General features: G+C 43.6%; 1 pseudogene; it reads left to right on the forward strand.

Annotated features, from left to right (window-relative positions):
* The first annotated feature begins 9985 nt into the window (after positions 1-9985).
* On the forward strand, positions 9986-21182 carry LOC115393815 (tubulin beta chain-like; annotated as a pseudogene).
* The last annotated feature ends 572 nt before the right edge of the window (positions 21183-21754 follow it).

The following is a 21754-nucleotide window of genomic DNA, read 5'->3' on the forward strand; positions in this document are numbered from 1 at the left end:
GGATTCACCACCTGGAGCAGGGACAATGGTCTCATTCTGAACACCTCTAAGACGAAGGAGATGATCATTGACTTTGGCAGGAAGCCTCTCATCAACCTGTCATCAACGGAGAGAGTATTGAGGTTGTTCACACCTATAAATACTTGGGTGTGCACCTCGACCACAGACTGGACTGGTCGGAGCAGGCTCGGGCCCTGGATAAGAGAGGACAGAGCAGGCTGTTTTTTCTGAGGACACTTAAGTCCTTTGACGTGTGTGGTGACATTCTGTACATTTTCTACCAGTCTGTTGTGGCAAGTGCTGTTTTCTTTGGGGTTGTCTGTTGGGGCGGCAGTATGACAAAAAGAGACAGCAATCGGCTGGACAGACTGATCAGGAGGTGTGTGTCTGTGATGGGGAGGAAGGTGGACTCTGTTGGAGCAGTCTTGGAGAGGAGGATGGGGGCTCTAATGCAGAGTATCTTGAGGAACCCCAAACATCCACTGCACGACACAGTCGCAGCTCAGAAGAGTGACCGGAGTAACAGGCTCCTGTCATTGCGCTGCAGAACCGAGCGCTTCAAGAGGTCGTTCATCCCCTCAGCAATCAGGCTGTTCAACAGATGCACCTGAGCCAAACCGAGTACATCAGCACTATTTTACTGTACTTTTGTTATTCATTTGCGTGCATATGATTTGTGTGCTGCTGGACATCTGAATTTCTCCCTTTGGGAGATTAATAAAGTTTTATCTATCTATCTAAGTTGAAGGAAAGTGAACGCTGAGAACGCCGTGTGCGTGTGGTTCACCCCCGTCGCTGTAGGAAAAGGTCTGAGGGTGTTTTCCTCTCCTCCTCTCCCCCCCAGCAGCTCCGCGTCGAGGGAGCTACGCCGACGCGGAAGTGGCCACGAGGACGCCGACGGCGGACGAATCACGGAACCAGAACAGCCCCACGTGACCTTCTGAGGGGATACAGTCAGGTCGGCACCACTCCAAGTCGGCCCCGGCCAACTCGGCACCGCCCCGGGATACAGTCAACTCGGCATCAAGCCAAGTCGGCATCAAGCCAAGTCGGCATCTCGTCAAGTCGGCCTCGCGGGCGGGGGGGCTCTCGAGTGGCCGAGTTGGTCGGTGCGGACTTGACTGTAAGCTGCTTACCAACTCGGCCAAAAGCGTCTTTCTTTTTTTTTTTTAATCACGATGGTGGATAATGTACCTGGGAGCTTCATGTTTGACGTCCGAGTAGCTTAGCTACAAGCGCGCAGCGCTTAGCGGCTGTCTGGTCATGTGACCGGTCCCAAGGCATTCTGGGAATCGTAGTGCAGCGATGCCGGCTGCGCCGCGACGATATGCCGGCAGCGCCGCTTCTCCTCACGTAGCAGGCAGGGGACTGGAGGACAAACTGTGTGATTATGGTGACTGAGAGGTTAGAGGTGGAGAATGGACCTGGAGCTTCATGGTTGACGTCCTGCTTGAACCGAGTAGCTTAGCTACGAGCGCACAGCGCGAGCGGCTGTCTGGTCATGTGACCAGATCATGTGACCGGCATGTGATCCGCGAACGCCGCATGATCAAACCAGTCGCCTGCATTATAATTTTATTGTAATGTTCTCCACCCCCGAAGTTTGGTCAGCCAGTACAATTAATTTATTTTTACCCAATCAGTGGAAACCTAGGAAGACCGAAGCTGCATGACGAACTCGATCATACTTGTTGTATTTCATCCCAACCACAACATAATACCTGTATTGCATTATGCTTATGCTGATTTGTTCATTTCTGATCAACATTGTTATTTTATCAGTCATTATTCTTTTCTTTAACAAACATTGCCATTTGCAAAAGCATGTATTTTGTTGTAAATGTTGTTTGCCCGCCATCTAGTGTGCGTCAACAGTAATAGCAACTGGGACTGTAATATCAAACGATTACCAGTCGTACATGTTAAGCTGTTCATGTGGTTTCTTGGCGTTCATAAGCTCATAGCCCTCCGGTAAAATATTATATACATTTCATTTCACTGAAATGACGGTCGTCATGTATACATTTAAATCACGTGTCAAACTCCAGTCCTCAGGAGCGGTGATCCTACATGTTTTAGATCTAATTGTAAATCTAATTGTACTGACTGACCAAACTTCGGGGGTGGAGAACATTACAATAAAATTATAATGCAGGCGACTGGTTTGATCATGCGGCGTTCGCGGATCACATGCCGGTCACATGATCTGGTCACATGACCAGACAGCCGCTGGCGCTGTGCGCTCGTAGCTAAGCTACTCGGTTCAAACAGGACGTCAACCATGAAGCTCCAGGTCCATTCTCCACCTCTAACCTGTCAGTCACCATAACCACACAGTTTGTCCTCCAGTCCCCTGCCTGCTACGTGAGGAGAAGCGGCGCTACCGGCACGAAAAAAACTGCAAATCGTCGCGGCGCAGCGGCATCGCTGCACTACGATTCCCAGAATGCCTTGGGACCGGTCACATGACCAGACAGCCGCTAAGCGCTGCGCGCTTGTAGCTAAGCTACTCGGACGTCAAACATGAAGCTCCCAGGTACATTATCCACCATCGTGATTAAAAAAAAAAGAGAGACGCTTTTGGCCGAGTTGGTAAGCAGCTTACAGTCAAGTCCGCACCGACCAACTCGGCCACTCGAGAGCCCCCCCGCCCGCGAGGCCGACTTGACGAGATGCCAACTTGGCTTGATGCCGACTTGGCTTGATGCCGAGTTGACTGTATCCCGGGGCGGTGCCGAGTTGGCCGGGGCCGACTTGGAGTGGTGCCGACCTGACTGTAAACCCCTTCTGAGGCCGTCGGAGTGGACACTTTTGTTTTACGTTTTTTATTTAAAGACTTTTAAATTCCCTTTTTTTTAATTATTTTCTTTTACTTAAGGACTTTTATATCTGTTTTTTTTATTTTTTATTCTTTAGACTTTTATCTCTTTTATTGTATTGTATTTGCTTGTGGTTGTTTTATTATCGTGAGAGAATAAAACTCTCCAAACCAAAGCTGGATTCTCCTTCAACAGTGGAACAATTTTCAGCTGGTGTTCCTCAGGAATACACACTTGTGCATCACACCTCACATTACACCACCACCGTACTAACAGCCAAATTTACGAAAGAGCGGGAAGCCTGGAGTTTAGGCGTCTGGTCGCCATGGTCACCGAGTGGCCATGCATCGTCAAGTCAATATACTGCACTTATACAGAGCCGAAAGCACTTTACAATGCAACATCTAATAACACCAGCGGAGGCATCTGCCATGCAAGGTGCTCAATGCATCCACAAGGAGAAGTCAAGGATTCAGTGCCTTATTCAAGGAAACTTCATCAAGTGAGGAGGGAGGTGGGAATCGAACCAACAAACCTGCCACACCACCTGCTCACTTCCCCTGTCAGTTGGTTAAACCGTCCAACATGAGGTGAACTCTGTGTCACACTGATCCCAGGTCCGGCACAAGCTGCCAGGCCAAGACAGGCAGGGCCCATAGAGTCCTGGGCCAAGCAGGCCGGGACTCTGAGGAAGCATGAATGGGTGTCTGCACATTCTCAATGTGAACTAAAACATTTCAAAATAAAGTCTGGGTAGTAAAAAAAGTTTGATTTTACTTTAACAAGGGCAATGATTGTTTTTTCTTAGTGGGCATTTAAAGTAAAGACACTAGAATTTAAAAAAAAAAAAGAAATTCTAATGGGACCATTTCTAATATGTATCTGAAGCAGTTTCTGTGTTCATGCATCTTTTCAGCTGATGCCCTCCACATTATGCTGTTCTCTATTGCAGTGTTCGACATGGCCAATAACTGTGCCATGTGTTCGATGGCAAAGACTCGAGGAGCTGGACCAGCAATCACAAATGAGGTGAGCTTTTTTTCTCTTCCCCCTCAAATGTATGGAAGATACTCTACTACTCACTGTGACAACTGGTCATGAATATTGTCAAAAGGGAGGTTTGGTCATTATTTTTTGTCGTATGCGTCGCTATCTCAGCGATTCTGGAGTTCCTAAACTGTGAGATTTCGTGTAAACAAAAAATGTTGAATATTATTTCTCAACGCATTTTTTTCTCTCTTATAATACAGATTCTGCTGTGACAGGCGGTTCCATAAACGGTGCCTGAGCACGACTGCACGGCAGCTGCAGAGAGCCAGGGCACAGGAGTGGAGCTGTCCGGTACGCCCTTCAATAACGTTGCCTGCATTGCCAAAGTGAGGACGTTTCTCCCGACCTTGGAGGCAAGGCTGCGATGAGGGTGGACAGCCGTGGAAGAGTTTAACACGTCTGGCTTTTAATAAATTAATATTTCCTTGAAAAAGTGTCTTCATTTACCTGATGCTTGTTGGAAATGTTCTTTGTGTGTTTGCATCTATTTTGTTTCATAACTGGTTGATATGGAAATGTTTCTTCAAATAGGTGAAAAACTTTTGATTTCAGGACTCGGCTGAGATGACTGTCAACGCCAGTATTCGGCATTTTGAAACACATCGGCATCGCCCTTTGTTTTAATCCAGAGGCCGACAGATCAATATGAAATGAGTTTATTTCTGCTCCGATGCAGCCGCGCCTGTCTGCCTGCATTGGCTGCTCTAACCCAAGCATTGTCCGCCCACAGCACCATCTGATTGGTGACACAGAGCCGGCGGGACTAACAGCCAATCAGCTTCGGAGGCTGCAGCACAGCGCCTGCAAAACCAGAGGTATAGAGGAGCAGACAAGCTCTGTCAGTGAAATAAGCTCTGAGGAGAAGAGACACGTCTCCTGAGTGGCACATTAATCATTTTAAGGCTGACTTATGCTTTCCGTACCGACGTGACACTCTGACACAGTAAATCACTACTTGCATTAATGAAAATTCCCCTGAGTTCAATGCTAACTTTGATGGGATAACCCACTGACATGCTAACAAGTTAGCAATGTAGTCACAGAAATCGCTGCAAGAAAGTACTTTCAGCAACATTCCACTCACAGAATACCAAACAAACATTTATTCCATTACTAACAGGCATTACTAACGTACAATCGCACCCCTAACCCCAACAAAGTGGAAACCAGAAGAGCTGGGATTAGTCCGCACCAACCCAAACACGACCCGCGCTCAGGCTCACAAACAACCTTTGGCAGCGTGAGCAGAGACTGATACCAGACCGGACTTGGCGAGCCTTTGTACAGAAGCGTCAAATGACTTAAGACAGTCAAGTCCAGTAGTTACCATCACAAGCATGCCAGATGAAGGTGACATCTCATTCAATTTAACCAGACTTTTAAAGTAAAAACGCTGTTTCCGCACCGCAGAATGAAGTGGGTGCTGGCTTGACCATGCTTTGTGAAGTGAAGGCCGGCTTGACCGCAGTCCCAAGGAGAGAGAGAATGACGAGACTTTCAAGGAAGTTCAGACTGCAATTAAACCAACAGCAAGCCTGCTCTCACTGCTCATATATGGACAACGAAAAGAGCTTTTTTAACACTTTATAAAAACAGAAGTAGGCTTCATGTTTTCCAGGTGTACAGCACGCACTTCTATGTATTCTCATGTTCATTTAGTGAAGCTATTTGACAAACATGTAGATTTATTTTAACAATATTCAAGCAAAACCTGTTCGTGCACCTATTTGCTCTTTGTACAAATATACTATTGAATAAAGAGGCAGAAATCGAAAAATCATTTGATTTATCACAAATTATAAACTGATTGATTTCTAAAATAATCATTAGTTGAAGTCATAAAGGAATTCAGTGTTTCCAATATGCTCAACTGTGTTCAAATGGAGATAATTAAAGGGTTTTAAAGTCTATTTATTATATTTTAATGATTGTTTTAAACAGTTAGCAAACTGTATTGTTATTTTTACTGATGGGTCAAAGGATCGTGAGTCAGGGAGAACAGGATTTGCTTTTGCTGTTCCTGAAGTATTTTTAGGAAACAGAGGACCACGGACCAGCTTGCTGTGTACACAACAGAGATGACGGCATTGTTATGGCATTACAACGGGCGGAGGAGAACCAAATAAAGGAAGCTTTAATATGCTCACATTCATTGGCATCCTTAACCTCTGCTCAAAACTGTTCAGAGTCGACCAGACCTTTTCTATAAAATAAAACCCAACATTGTATAGATTAAAAAATATGTTTAATAGGATTGGGCGGTAATAAGGTAATCAGGATACCGGCGGTGTCTTTCAAAAGCAACGGTATCAGTTTCAATACCGTCATTGGAAAAAAAATGCAATGCACTTATATAGAAGATCAGGATTAAATATGAAACATAATTTATTCAGTGCCTAAAAATGATTCTTTGTCCAGCAGCACTTATGTGGTTGAATTTTCAGTTTTACTTCCACAGTGGTTTAATTTTGGAGACTTTTGATGAAGTTTATGAACATGATGTCATCACGTGACAGTGCGGGAGAGAGAGGCAGAGAGAGAGACAAGGAGAGAGAGAGCGGGAGAAAGATGAGGAGTCACGCACCGAGTGACCTGGTCCCAAAGAAGACCAGGACTGCAGCGGACCAGCAGTATTTCGGTTCCTGAGCCAACGAGAAGAGAGAGCGGTGTACTGACGAGGCAGTTTGTAAATTGTGCAATACGAAGGTGACTGAATTTAAATGTGTGTGCGCCATGCATTCTGCGCAAAAGCTTTTCTGGTTAATTTAATTGTTTGACTGTTGTATTTACACCTTTTTAGAAGCTGCTCTTTTTTGTTATTTAAAGTTGTGATTTTAATTTAACTGATGTGTGCGCGGTGCATTCTGCGCAAAAACTGTTCTGGATGGTTTTGCTAATTGCTGTATTTGCACTTTTTAAGCTGTTGCTAATAAAAGTTGTTAATATTTTGCACATTATGTTATCGTTTCATTATTAGTGTTTGGTATTCAGGTTCTGAACAGTGTAGAGACAAGCCAACAGTTTGGTGATGCTGTCTGAGCCTTGAGTTATATTTTTTTAATTAGTCACGGTATAATACCTTATACCGGGGTAAAATGTGGAGACGGTATGACGGTATCAAAATTTGGATACCGCCCAACCCTAATGTTTAAAATAGCATTCATTTCTTATGGGTTCATGCCATAAGGAGGTTGTGGGGAATGAGATGGGGGATCATTTGGCGAAGCAGGCATTAAAGCAAGAGAGAGTGGAAGGTAACCCTCTGTAAATCGGAGGCAAAAACCTTCATTAAAAGTCAAATTAATGCAGAAAGGCAGCTGCTCTGGGATGAGGGGAGAAAAGAAAGACACCTGCATAAAACCCAAGTAGGGTGACATAAATCAGTGGAAATGAATAGAAGAGAACAAGTCGTTCAACGTTGTCTTAGAACGGATCACACAGGGCCTAACAAGACTCTGGCGCTGATAGGAAAGCACCCAACTGGAAGACGTGAGTGTGGCGAAGCTTTCACGACTGTGGAACATCCTGATGCACTGCAGCAAGCATGACGTGAAGCGACAAGCTTTTAAAAGAAAATCTGAAAAGTCCCGAGAATCAGTTTTTGCTGAAGAATATCTTAAATTACGAGCATTGAGGATGTAAGCATCTGATCAAACTCCTAAGTGATCGTGGACTCATGAAAATAATTTGCATTTTTGACAGAAAAATATACTCTGGCCCTCACTCCAACACAATAGGCGGCGGAAATGTATGGAGATAATTTTGTGTCTTTATTATTCAATCAATCAAAAAAGGTTTTGCAAACAAAAAAGAGAGTTGAGACCAAAAAACAAAGTTGCAATCAAAAAATAAAAGTTCAATCAAATAGAATAAATCTGAGAACAAAATTATTTAAGTGGCAACCCCACCAAATTTTTTTGACATCAAAACAGAAAAAAACTTTGGTTTTGAATTGTGAAGTTTTGCTTGCAAGCTCAAAAGTTTTGGTTTTGAATTAAAAAGTTTTGGTTGCAAATTCAAAAGTTTTGGTTACAAATCCAAAAGTTTTGGTTACGAATCCAAAAGTTTTGGTTGCGAATCCAAAAGTTTTGCTTGCGAATCTGACTGAACCCAATGGGCGGGGCCAACACTAGTGGAAGAGAGAAGAGCTCCTATTGGTCGCTTTGACCTCGCTCCTCCACCGCCTGTCTCCGCGCTGTTGCTGCTGCTTCCGCATTGGTAAAGGCCAGTAGACATTACAGGATTATTGGCAGTTATCCATGCCCGAACCATGGGCCGAATTTTGTCCCGGTTTTCTCCTCCCGAATGATGCCAAAGGTCTGATTGTCAGGAGTATGTAAATGAGTTCGGGTCCGATCTTCCTGTAGTGTGCGGTGTGTTCCGAGAGGTTTTTTTTTTTTTCCAATCGGAGCCGCTCGGGAGGCATTGGAAGCCGAGATCGTAGATAATGAACATGTTTAATATTTCCGATCGCAAATCCTGTGGTGTGTGGTGCCCTGCTAGACGATCAGCTCAGAGCCGACCTGTCCACACCCTCAGAATAAAGCTCCCTGATCGGCCGAACAGTTCCGTTTTACTGAGGTGTTGAAAAAAAAAAACCCTCTCAGCTGTCAGAGCTGGAGACATGAATATATGTCTTTGAAATTCACTATATGACAGTGAAACAGAAAAGCTCAGTAGTGCAGAAAACGAGAGGTTATTCCTCAATAACTGTATCGCTCCTGGATGAACTGTATTTCATTCAGACCCAAACCCAGATCTGGTTCACTCATCTGCATCTCGCCAGTCCTGCAATAATCCCAATGTTTCAATTCATCTCCATTATTAACCATCACGAAAGAATTGCAAAAACAACTTTCTGAGGACTTGGACGTATAATGAAACTTTTTCCTAATCAATGCATTTTAATTCTGGTCTAAACCATTCAATCTGGGGACAAAAAATGATGATTTTTTTTTTAAGAAGTAGCTTGTCCGTCACAGATTGCGATAACTTATTTCTATACTGTTTTTCTCTGGAGTGAAACGTAAAAAAAAGAAATAAACACACATGAATGAGCTAAATTATTATCAAATACGGGGTAAATGATAAGAAAATGATGTCAAACTACGTATGTTCCCCTCGTCTATACTAGAACATTTAAACTTTCTGACAGTAAACACTCCGTGCTGCGCGCGCACGGGGGGGGGGGGGGTGCTCTGAAAGAACGGAGCCGATATGAATGAATGACGTGAGGGAATAAGCTCTCCGCTTATTATTAATAGTGGAGATGAATGTAAACACAGGACTGAAGGGAAAACGCTCAAAATCAAGTTTGACTCCGCGAGATTTTGAAGAGCGAGGAGCCGATTCTCTAATGAAGAATCTTCTAGTGTGTTCCACAGGACACCACACGCTAGAAGATCAGGAGAGGAAGATCTGGTGCGATCTGTCCTCTGTTGTCTTCCAGTGTGTGGTCTCTGAATCGGGGAAGATTGAAAAAAGCCCGCAATATCTACTGGCCTTTACCGAATGCGGAAGCAGCAGCAACAGCGCGGAGACAGGCGGTGGAGGAGCCAGGTCAAAGCGACCAATAGGAGCTCTTCTCTCTTCCACTAGTGTTGGCCCCGCCCATTGGGTTCAGTCAGATTCGCAAGCAAAACTTTTGGATTCGCAACCAAAACTTTTGGATTCGTAACCAAAACTTTTGGATTCGTAACCAAAACTTTTGAATTTGCAACCAAAACTTTTTAATTCAAAACCAAAACTTTTGAGCTTGCAAGCAAAACTTCACAATTCAAAACCAAAGTTTTTTTCTGTTTTGATGTCAAAAAAATTTGGTGGGGTTGCCACTTAAATAATTTTGTTCTCAGATTTATTCTATTTGATTGAACTTTTATTTTTTGATTGCAACTTTATGTTTTTTGGTCTCAACTCTCTTTTTTGTTTGCAAAACCTTTTTTGATTGATTGAATAATAAAGACACAAAATTATCTCCATAGAAATGCGCCTGAAAGTTGTCTGCCACCAGCCATGAAACAACAAGAAGAAGAACAACAGTTTACGGGTGCGTCAAGTTCCTACCACCACCCTGGATCCCAACAGGACGGAGGAGGAGGAGCCGGCGAGTCGTGGAGATGAAGACCAGGGATGATGAAGATGATGATGACACTGAAGACCCAGTGACCGAGAGGATGAGGATGATGAAGAGCAGGAAGCAGCAGAGGTCAGTCTGGAGCAAGTCTAAACAGGAAGCATCAAGAAAAATCACCCAGTCGTCCAAATCAACAGTTTCACACTCATATTTCTGTTCTCAGGAAAAACGCCAATTTATGCTGCTCAAATAAAATCCAGTTCATTTATTCATTCATTTCAAGCAAATCAAAATATTGAGAGCCCAAAACACCAGCACAGATCTAAATCCAATAACAACACACTTCCAGCAGAATAAAGGCTGGTCAAACATTCAGTTTCTTTCACTGAGCTCAAAACATTTTAACAGGATTTCCTTACATTCCTCTTAATTATCACTCAACAGTCTGTTCAGCTTGATAAACCAGTTTATTGAGGCTCAACACACGAAACACATAATAGAAACGCACTTCCTTGGTTTAAAATCAGAAAAGCCTTTAAATATTTGTCTAACTGGAACTAAAACAGCTTCACCAAGTTATTAGTTCATGCAGACGAGTTTTAATTCTCAAGGTTAACTTGCTAATGAACTCACCAGGAACTCTCAATAAACATCATTTTGCGGATCTGTGGCTGTGGCACAACTCCTCTGTCAGCTTTCAACAACATTCCCACTTTATCATGAATTATTTTCTACTTCAATTCAGAATTTACCTTTCTCCCGCCTTCTGCAGGACGCTACTGCAGGTGTTCCGGATTAACTGGTTTCCGTGTTAACTGGTGACCAGCGTTATTTAGCGTCCTTTGTTGCTAAAAGTAGATGTTAAAAACCTCACAGAGCTCCGGAGCTGTCCTGGAAAACTCCGTTTAACCGCAATGACAACAAAGTTTGAAGTGTTTTACCTTGTATGAGTCTTGATCCTTGTTTTACCAACACGTGCCAGCCCCTGACTGCCAATTAACTCCAGCTGCACGTGTTCATCCACTTCCTGGTACGTCACTGAGGGGCGGGGCTTTAATTAAATCTGAACTTCTTTGTCAATCTGGACAAATGATTTTCAATTCACTTAATCGTTTTTTTCTTTTCTTTTCTTTTCTTTTTTGAAGAAAGCATCGTGCAGCTGAGTGTTTGTGGAGTAAAGTTTATCCAGCCAGTCACTATAATGTTAAAAAGTAAAAGAGACAAAAATTCTAATGACATTTTTTGAGGAGATCATCCAGAAACTGAGGTCTTTCTTGGTACTGCTCTTTCACACAGAGATTCTGAAAGAATTTAGCAGATTTATAACTGACCATATTTTTGAGGACTTCTCACTGTAATGTGAAAATGGTTTTGGAATTTTTAGTATTCTGGGAAAAGATGACAATTTCTTTTTTAATAAATCCCCCAATAAATTCCCCTAATTTTTGTCATTACCGGATATAAATTTTCCAGAGAAATACCATCCTGCCTGATAGCTGTACCTGCAGCCACACCGCCAAGTGGGAACTCCTCCAACACTGCAGTTACATTTACCACTTAACACGAATTCTGTTTCCATGTTGATTTGAATTCAGCTGATATACACTAATTCTATCTGAATGCACAAACATGTAGGTATTACTGCATTTCAACTTTTTTCGCTTTGGTTATGTGTTTTTCTCTCGAGTTTCTGGTGCTGAGGGTGGAAGTCTGTGGGCTGGTAAGTCATGCTGAAGAAAAGAGCCTGTTGTTTGTGAAGAGAAGTTGGTTCAGAAGAAATGAGCTATTTTCTCTGTTCTGGTTTGAGAAAACAAGTCACAGATTAAAGTGATTCGTATCAAAAAAGATTTGCAACTTTCAAATCCAGACCATGACAGTCAGGAGATGCTTTCTCTTAAAATCTAAGGACAGTATCAGTGATTTGTTTTTCATCAGGACAATGAGCCGAAACACTCCTCCAGGCTGTTTGACCGAGGAGTGAAGGAGAGTCCAGACGGTTCGGCTGAGACGGGCCACAGAGTGAAGGCTGACGGTCCAACGAGTGAATCCACTGGTCAAGAAAACAAGAGTGTCCCATTCCAGGTGTTAAGAGGAATAAATTAATGTGGAGCTTTCTCCCAGAGATTCAGGCACTGCTGTTGGTGGTGGAGGTGGAGTGTATGTGGGCGGGTGTGTCAAATCAAGACAGAACTGCTCTTCGCTCAGCGACAGGCCCAGACTCCCTGGTGACTCTGAACCCTCCACCGCAGGGACCTGAGGCTCGTCCTTCCAGCAGAGTCTGATGCCACGTTTCAGCAGTCGGTCGAGGTGTGAAGAGTAGAAAATGTCGTCAAGCTGCCAGTGATGCTCGAGGCCACGCCACAAGTTACTGAACTGCTGTGGAGTTTTGTGAGAGTCACAGATGAGGAGTCACAGTTTTGATGGAGACCAACAGGTTTATTTTGGAGTGCAAAAAAAACAACCATTTTTTTTCTACATAGTACAAAAAGAGAAAAGTTTGATTTTGATTAAATGAAGACACTTTGTGATTCTGGGTTCAAACTGAATGAGATCTCCCACCCAGCCTTTCATGGCTTCACCTCTTTGAGACTCTTCATGTGGTTCAGCAATAAACCACGCTGCCTGAAACTCTTCCCACACGTTTCATGAGTGTGGCTTCTCACCTGTGAGTCCTCATGTGGCACGCCAAGGTGCTGCGGTCACGGAAACTTCTGTCACATGCATTACAAGGATACGGCTTCTCACCTGTGTGAGTTCTCACGTGGACTGACAAAATACGCTGACGACTGAAGCTTTTCCCGCATGTTCCACAAGAAAACGGCTTCTCGCCTGTGTGAAGTCTCAGGCGGCCTGACAAGTAACGCTGGAAAGAGAAACTTTTCCCACATACTTCACAAGAATGCGGCTTCTCACCTGTGTGAGTTCTCATCTGAACTTCCTTTCGGTCGCTACTTTTACCACAGATTTCATTCCTTTTCTTCTTCTTCTCAGTGACAGTTCCTCCGTTCTGACACAATTTATACTTTATACGGCCCTTTTCACCACAGGTTTCCTCTCAGAGAAGCTCTTCAGCTTCATTCTACTTCTCGGATTCAGAACGTTCTCCACCTGGTCGCCACTCAATATGTTGATTTTTTCCAGCTCTGCATTTTTCACTGATTCTGAGTCCATTTGTTCTTTCACTTCGTTGACTTCAGAGTCCGGAACTTTTGGCATCAGACACTTTGTGTCACAGTCCTGTTTTAACTGTTCAAGTCCCGGTTCGTCTGGTTCTTCTGTGATCTGTGGCGGTTCTGGTTCCTCCTGGTCCACACAGCACCTGGGTTCCTCTCTCCAGTCATGGTGCTGTTGGAGCTCTGGAGGGACAGAAAAGAAGGAGACATCAAGCTGGTTACGATACTTTTACTATTGAAAATGTTCACATTTTAAAAATGGCACCCAGTGGTCTCAGCATTGGTCTCCACCGGTCCTCTACAGGACGTCCTGAGGACGCTGGTGGAAACACCAACGTCCTCGTCGTCACTGGGCTGGTCATGTGACTCCACCTCCAGCCCCACCGACTGACATGAAGAAACGGTGGCGATGGACTCCTCCCCTATCGTCCAGCCCTTCAACACACTGAAACTTCACACTGACAGAGAGGAAACAATGTTCCAGCAACACACTGTTGAAAAAGAAGACTCAGACTGATCGTAGCAAACAGGGATGAAGATCAGTGGTGAGTTTTTTTATTAACTCCTTCACTGAGTCATTGCTACGCTGGAGATCCTCCTCCAGTCAGATTCATGTGTTCATTCAGACTCCTCCATACCTGCTCTGTGTAACTTGACTTGTGGGTTCAAGATTCCCAGCAGTCTGTTCTGACGCTCAATCTCCTCCTCGTACCGGGCGACGGTTTGTTCGAACAGGGTGCAGATTTCCACAGCAGCAGCGCTCAGTCTCTGGGCGGTCAAGTCTCTCACAGAGTGGAGGGAATCGTCTCTTTGTCCATCAGGAACCGTCACCTCAACACCATCCTCCTCCTCTTTCATGTGTGGAGCTTCACGTTCCTCCTGCTCCAGACTGGAGATCGTCTTCTGCTCACCAGCGTGTTGCTGTGGACTCTCTGGAGGGAAACAAGACAAAGTCACTGATGGATGGATGAGACAGGACAGGATACATTCAAAATACAACACGAGGAAAGATCTGCAGTGGATGATAAAGACGCATCCAAAGTCTCCGGTGCGCTTCTCCCATCTTTGATCAGGTCTGACAGCACACACCTCTACAGAGTGTTTATCTCCCTGCTCACATTCTGTTTTTTACAGGAGTGCAGTCAAATCATGTGTGTGTGTGTGTGTGTGTGTGTGTGTGTGTGTGTGTGTGTGTGTGTGTGTGTGTGTATACACGTTTCTCCATCCTTGTGGGGACCAAATGTCCCCACAAGGATAGGAAATTCCGGCACGATGTGCCTCATGGGGACATTTTTTGGGTCCCCATGAGGAGAAACAGCGTTTTCTTGACCATGTTGTTGTTACTGAAAAAAGTAGAAGTGCAAAAACATTTCTTTAGGGCTACACTTTGTTTTGGTGTGGGTTAGGGTTAGGGTCAGGGTTAGGAGTTAGACATGAATGGGAGTCAATGGAAGGTCCCCACGAGGATAGAAAGACAAAAGTTTGTGTGTGTGTGTGTGTAGATTTAATTTCTAGAAGAATATAATCTGCACAAAGTACAGTTACTTCTCATACCTGTGAGGTGCCATCTTCAATGCACATTTATTTTGATTCATTTATGGTATTGTGTTCATGTTTCTGCCACATTACTTTGTTTAAAGTGTTGTGTTGCTTTTATAGGAACAGATGATTTAAACTTGAGGAACATGAAGCAGTGACAGAGTTCTTTCTCTCTGGACAAGTTCTTCTGAAATCTGACAGACCAGATCTAATCTTGAGAAGTGAATTAAAAGAAAAGCCATTCTGCTTCTTAACTACAATCCTCATTCTTGACTTTGATTGTTTTTTTTCAGTGAAACCCAGTTCAATATTTTCAATGTGAACAGGTACTTTTTGATCATTTTGTGATTCCAGAGAAACGTTATTAGAATGAAGCTGACTGATGACCTGTGCTTCATCAACAACCCTCCCTGAGGGGAACGAGCTCTTCCTCCATCAGACCCATGTTTCACTCAGCCTGAAGTCTCCACATCTCTCCCAGCAGGCTGCTCTCCAGCTGCCACTGAATCCGCCACTTTGTTATTGATCCGTCAAGTTCTGATCTTCCTGCTGCTGTGACGTCGGGTGTGACGTCACAGCGCCGAGGCGCGTGCACACAGAAAACAGGCGCGAGAGCTCGTGGATCCTCAGAGTAAAGTTAAAAGCTGTGGTTTCCAGGAGTGCTGCAGGACGAACCTGAGGCGAGGAGTTTGATTCCCAGAAGTCTGTTGTGCCGCTCAGCCTCCTGGACGAGAGTTTGTTGAAACACGGTGAAGATTTCTCCAGCAGCAGCGGCCAGTCGCTGCTTGATAAACTCTCTCAAAGCCTCAACCGAGCTCATTGTGGCTGCAGGAGGTGAAACTTTTCCTGCGAGACTCCACAACCACACACCGCGTGTCTTCTGCTTTCTTCTTCTTCGGTTTAATGGCGGCAGTCAGCAGCCACCTGCTGTTCTGGAGTGAGAACCGAAGTTCTCTCTTCTATCCTAACATCTTGAATTCCCTCCTCTCTTAAATACTTCAATATATTACCAGTCCTGTTAGTTCATGACTATTCCTTTAAAGAGTGACTGTCTTCGTGGGTGTGTTTCATGTGCTTCTTCAATGTTTGCAGAAGTTTCAGCACCACACTTTGTGTGCCTGCATAAATGATTTTGACTGTGTGTGTGTGTTTGCGTTTGCATGACTGTTGGCGTATGTGAGGCAAACAACATGCTTTGTAAATGCTTGTAGAACGTTCAGCACCATGGACAGCGCTGTTGTCCCATATAAACCTGTATATATGCTTTTGACTGAGTATTTGTGTGTTGTGTGTGTTGTGTGTGTGCATTTTGGAAATTTTGTAGATGGTGTCCAGAGGACAGCACTGCCTCCACTCAAAGTCAGTTCAAAGTGTGTCTGTGTTTGTGTGCCGTGCGCCCGCTCCTAATGGAAACGCATAACGCATACCGCTCTACTGTTTCGAAGTGCATCCACTGCAGTACTTTTTCAGTTTGAGCGATGCTTCTGGTGTTACATGTTTTGTGGATATTTCTGATCATTTATTCTATCTTTTGTTTAAAATAATGAAGCCTGATGTAAGCTGTTGCTGGATGTGCTGTTGGTCATGTTTAACGTCAGTGCTGTGCAAACATACATTTTATGGGTAATGTAATAATTGTGTCCCCCCCATGCATTTGATATGCCCTCCTTGAGACTGATGTCTGGTGACGGGTCTGGGTCGTCTACGCAGATCGATGCGGAGCAATTAAACGGGGGATTATTTGTTCCGCTCATGCGTTCCCTCGTACGTAGTGACGTGATGACGTGCGCAAAAAACTGGAAGCGGGAAAGTCAAAAACAAGCAGAAGAACTTGACGGTGGTTGAGAAACACTTTAATAAAAACCCAGAGAGAAAAAAAACACTGGAGAGGAGAAATGGCCGCAAATCGTGCAACAGCGAGTTGTTCAAAGAGCTCTGAGGATCACTCGCTCCTTCATGGAGATGTTTGGATATTATTTGAGCAGATATCCAGCAGATAAAAACACTCTGCTCGGCGCTGAGGACTGCTGCTGCAGAGCTAAAGACCTGAAAGTTCCTCGAGAGACTTTGTGTGCATGTCACAGAACGCCGTATAATCCTCTTTACCCAGGGTCCTGGTAAACAAGGATTCACTGTGGATTGTCGCTGTTCATGTATACACACATGTTTAACACGATTGCTTTCAATCGGATTGAAAAAACACCCATGTAAACTGGGCCATTGTGTGTAGAAGCTTCAGCACCATGGACAGCACTATGTTCACACTTTGTGTGCTTGCATAAATGATTGTGAGGGAGTGTGTGTGTGTGTGTGTGTGTGTGTGTGTGTGTGTGTGTGTGTTTGCGTTTGCATGACTGTTGGCGTATGTGAGGCAAACAACATGCTTTGTAAATTATTGTAGAACTTTCAGCACCATGGACAGCGCTGTTACCCCATATACTGTACCTGCATATATGCTTATGACTCTGTGTGTGTGTGTGTGTGTGTGTGTGTGTGTGTGTTTGGCACAAATTTATATCTGTGAAAAAAATAGGTAACAGAATTGAAGGGTTTTATTAAAAAAGAAATTGTTAAAACAAAACATTTTCCCATCACAGTGAGAAGTCCTTGAAAAGCATGGTCAACGATAAATCTGCTAAATCCCCTCAGAATCTGTGTGAAAGAACAGTACCAAAAAAGACCTCAGTTTCTGGATGATCCCCACAAAAACTGCAATTACTATTTTGGTCTCTTTTATAATTTTTAACATTTAGTGACTGGCTGGATAAACTTTATCAACTCCACAAACACTCAGCTGCACGATGCTTTCTTTAAAGTTCTTACTCACAGAGATTTAGCCACTTCTTTAAAGTGAATTAAAAAGCATTTGTCCAGATTGATGGAGAAGTTTAGACTTGATTAAAGCCCCGCCCCTCAGTGACGTATCAGGAAGTGGACGAACACGTGCAGCTGGAGTTAATTGGCAGTCAGGGGCTGGCACGTGTTGGTAAAACAAGGATCAAGACTCATACAAGGTAAAACGCTTTCAATTTTGCTGTTAGTGCGGTTTAACAGGGTTTTCCAGGACAGCTCCGGAGCTCTGGGAGGTTTTTAACATCTGCTTTTAGCAACAAAGCGCTAAAGGACGCTGGTCACCAGTTAACACGGAAACCAGTGAATCCGGAACACCTGCAGTAGCGTCCTGCAGAAGGCGGGAGAAAGGTAAATTCTTGGATTGAAGTAGAAAATAAGTCATGATAAAGTGGGAATGTTGTTGAAAGCTGACGGAGGAGTTGTGCCACAGCCACCGATCCGCAAAATGATGTTTATTGAGAGTTCCTGGTGAGTTCATTAGCAAGTTAACCTCAGAATTAAAACTCGTCTGCATGAACTAATAACTTGGTGAAGCTGTTTTAGTTCAAAGTAGACAAATATTTAAAGGCTTTTCTGATTTTAAACCAAGGAAGTGCGTTTCTATTATGTGTTTCGTGTGTTGAGCCTCAATAAACTGGTTTATCAAGCTGAACAGACTGTTCAGTGATAATTAAGAGGAATGTAAGGAAATCCTGTTAAAATGTTTTGAGCTCAGTGAAAGAAACTGAATGTTTGACCAGCCTTTATTCTGCTGGAAGTGTGTTGTTATTGGATTTAGATCTGTGCTGGTGTTTTGGGCTCTCAATATTTTGATTTGCTTGAAATGAATGAATGAATGAACTGGATTTTATTTGAGCAGCATAAATTGGCGTTTTTCCTGAGAACAGAAATATGAGTGTGAAACTGTTGATTTGGACGACTGGGTCATTTTTCTTCATGCTTCCTGTTTTGACTTGCTCCAGACTGACCTCTGCTGCTTCCTGCTCTTCATCATCCTCATCCTCTCAGTCACTGGGTCTTCAGTGGCATCATCATCTTCATCATCCCTGGTCTTCATCTCCACGACTCGCCGGCTCCTCCTCCTCCGTCCTGTTGGGATCCAGGGTGGTGGTAGGAACTTGATGCACCCGTAAACTGTTTAAAACAATAAATACAATAAATAGACATTAATTCATTTGAACACGGTTGAGCATATTGGAAAGACGACATTTCATTGGGGCTGCAACTAATGATTGTTTTAGCAATCAATCGCTTTATAATTTTTCAGATGAATCAAATCACATCTTTCAATTTCTCCACCTTTATTCAATAATATGTTTGTAGTAACAGCAAATAAGCGCACAAACAGGTTTATGCTTGAATAATGTGTACACACACACACACACACACACACACCCAAGCGTTACATTTCCTCACTTTAAAACGGAACAGCTATCAGATATTTGGATATTTGCCCTGCTGCTGAGCTCCCCTCGTCCTGCTCCTGTGCTGCCATGTCGGTTCACTTTGTTCTTTTCCTTTTGTGAAGCGTGAAGCGCTCCGACACTCCGAGGCCTTCCATCGAACTGTTTTCTCTGTGTTGTTGAGGTTTAGTTTTCTTTTGAGGCTGTAGCCTGTGCTCTAACGCAGACGGCTCGTCACCTGGTGACTGAAGCATGAATGAAGCGATAGTGACATTTATTCCAACACTTTCAATCATTTTTATTGATTGGTTGTTGCAGCTCTGAATTCATTTCCTTTGTTACTCAGAGACTTAACGATGGTTCATTCTGAGACCTCAGCTTTTAGTTTTTCTTTTGGAGTGTTTTGGTCCTTCTCCTCTCCCTCTTTAGTCATTGAAGTGACGTGAACGTTGTTGTAGCACGACAGGCGAGGCCTCAGATATGCCTTGAACATATGTTAATACTCATGGAGCCAGAGACAAAGATTTCAAAGTTAGCCAACAATGCCTCACTGCTAAAGTAAAAAAAAAAAGCAAAAGAGCTATGCTGCTGATAAATTTCCGGTTTGTTCATGATTTCTTTAGAAGGGAGCCTGAAGCCTTCACTCCCCAGGAGGGGAAAACACTGGATTGTTTTCACCATCACTTTATCAAGATCGCGACAAAAGCTTTGGGAATATTTTGTGATTAATCAAATTAAATAATTTTTAAGTTTTGTTCATTAGTATTGATCAAAACAACATTCTGATACGTTTAAGCCACATATTATTAAAAAGGACTTTTTTCCATAATTTAACTCTTGAGCGTAACTGGATTATTTTAAACCAGAAAATGCTTTTTTAATTAAATGTTTACATATTAAAAAATAATTAGATCTTAACCATATTAAAGGGTTTAATCTGGTAAATCTGCTCAGTGAAAATGGAAAAAGGTTTTCTTCAAGTTCTTTTTTCTCAACAAACAAACAAAAAGATTTAATGTTCATTCATAAACGGCAGAAAAACAGTTTGGAACTCAGTCGGAACACACAAATTTAATGTGGAATTACTTTTTTTAGAAATCATATGAGAAAAGCGACTCTTTCTTCTGGTTTTAATTCTTCCTGCAGTAAACTAATCGGTTCTTCTCTCAGTTTTAAAAGCACAAGAATTAATTTCTAAAGATTTTGTAAGGAGAAACTCGGATTACATTTTTTTAACAAATTAACCCATAGAAACATTTTTTCTCCAGCGTTATAGATTTCAAACAAACAAATAAAATCCACAACCCAGAAAACTTCTGATAAATTGATGTAAAATGTTTGACTGAAAGAAAATCTGAAGAAACTTTCTGCTGCTGCACCAAACCAACACTTTACTCTTCATAACTTTAGTGGAGAATCGGGGAGACAGTTTCTTGTTTTGTTTTTCTTCCTCAGTCAAACAGATGTTCTCTGATACAAACATCTGCACAGCAGCGCGTGCAGAAAAGAGGCGGAAAGCTGCGACTCATGCAGGGCTTCCAGCTCACCCACTCCCTGGGAGGAGGTAAGGGCTCGGGCATGGCAACGCTGCTCATCTTCAAGATCCGGGAGGAATATCCAGACCACATCATGAACACGTTCAGCGTGGCGCCATCCCCCAACGTGTCTGACAGGGTGGTGGAGCCGTACAGACTGGCGGTCAACATGGTGCCGTTTCCCAGGCTGCACTTCTTCGTGCCGGGCTTCGCCCCACGGACCAGCGGCGGCAGCCAGCAGTACCGGGCTCTGACCGTCCCTGAGCTCACCCAGCAAATGTTCGACTCAAAGAACAGGATGCCGGCCTGTGACCCTCGCCATGGCCGCTACCTGACGGTGGCCGCCATCTTCAGGGGTCGCATGTCTATGAAAGGTCGACGAGCAGATGCTCAACGTGCAGAACAAGAACTGCAGCTACTTTGTGGAGTGGATACCCAACGACGTCAAGACGGCCGTGTGCGACATCCCTCCACACCGCCTGAAAATGGCTGCGACCTTCATCGGGAACGGCACCGCCATCCAGGAGCTGTTCGAAAGAATGTCTGAGCAGCTCACTGCCATGTTCAGCCGTAAAGCCTTCCTCCACTGGTACACCGGAGAAGGCATGGACGAGGCGGAGTTCACGGAGCCTGAGAGCAGCATGAGCGAGCTGGAGTCCGAGTACCAGCAGCACCAGGATGCCACGGCTGAGGAGGAGGGCGAGTTCCAGAAAGAGGCTGAAGAGGACTCGGCCTGAAGCGACTCGCACGTTTGTTCTGCGATGCAACATTTAAGGTCACATTAAGACTTTTTAAATTGTCCTTTTACCACAGGGAAACATTTCTGTTTCCACGTGGTAATAGGACAATTTATTGAGCCTGAAAAAAATGTGTAATTGATTTTCTGATTGTCACACCGCCAATGAGCCTGAGAATTTTCTTGGCTGATACTTTATTGACACTGTATTACCGTATTGGCCCGAATATAAGACGACTCCGATTATAACACGACCCCTATTTTTCAAAGATCATTTTGTGAAAAAAAAAAAAATGCTGAAGACAATAAGGTCACTCGTAAAACAACTTTTTATTATACAATTATTATAAACTCAAAAACTCAACTGAGATAACATTTCAGGAGATATAAAATGAAAAATATTACTACAGTATTGAATAAAAAATATATTCTCTTTCTCGCAATAAGAAACAATAAGCAACAAATAAGAACCTCAAGGGGTCAAAACTGCATAAATGATGTAAATAACTTTCCAGGTCCTTCAGCTGAATCAGGCTCTGGTGGTGGACATTCCGTCTTTCCGTCTTTCAGAGA

This window comes from Salarias fasciatus, chromosome 8 (genome assembly GCF_902148845.1).
Source record: "Salarias fasciatus chromosome 8, fSalaFa1.1, whole genome shotgun sequence".
Taxonomy (NCBI): domain Eukaryota; kingdom Metazoa; phylum Chordata; class Actinopteri; order Blenniiformes; family Blenniidae; genus Salarias; species Salarias fasciatus.